Here is a 451-nt window from a genome sequence, read left to right as displayed (position 1 = left end):
GATCAGACTGCGCCCAGGGTTGGGATTCGTCAGGGAAGATCAGACTGCGCCCAGGGTTGGGATTCGTCAGGGAAGATCAGACTGCGCCCAGGGTTCAGATTCGGCAGGGGAGATCAGACTGTGCCCAGCACTGAGATTCGGCAGGGGTGATCAGACTGCCCCCAGGGTTGGGATTCGTCAGAGAAGATCAGACTGGAAGATCAGACTGCGCCCAGGGTTGAGATTCAGCAGGGGAATCAGACTGTACCCAACGCTGGGATTCGCCAGGGGAGATCAGACTGCACCCAACGCTGGGATTCGCAGGCGAGATCAGACTGCACCCAACGCTGGGATTCGGCAGGTGAGATCAAACTGCACCCAACGCTGGGATTCGGCAGGCGAGATCAGACTGCGCCCAGGGTTGGGATTCGGCAGGTGAGATCAGACTGCGCCCAGGGTTGGGATTCGGCAG

The sequence above is a fragment of the Pyxicephalus adspersus genome, chromosome 1 (genome assembly GCF_032062135.1).
Source record: "Pyxicephalus adspersus chromosome 1, UCB_Pads_2.0, whole genome shotgun sequence".
Lineage (NCBI taxonomy): Eukaryota > Metazoa > Chordata > Amphibia > Anura > Pyxicephalidae > Pyxicephalus > Pyxicephalus adspersus.
The sequence above is the reverse complement of the archived record's forward strand: the minus strand, read 5'-3'. Positions refer to the sequence as shown.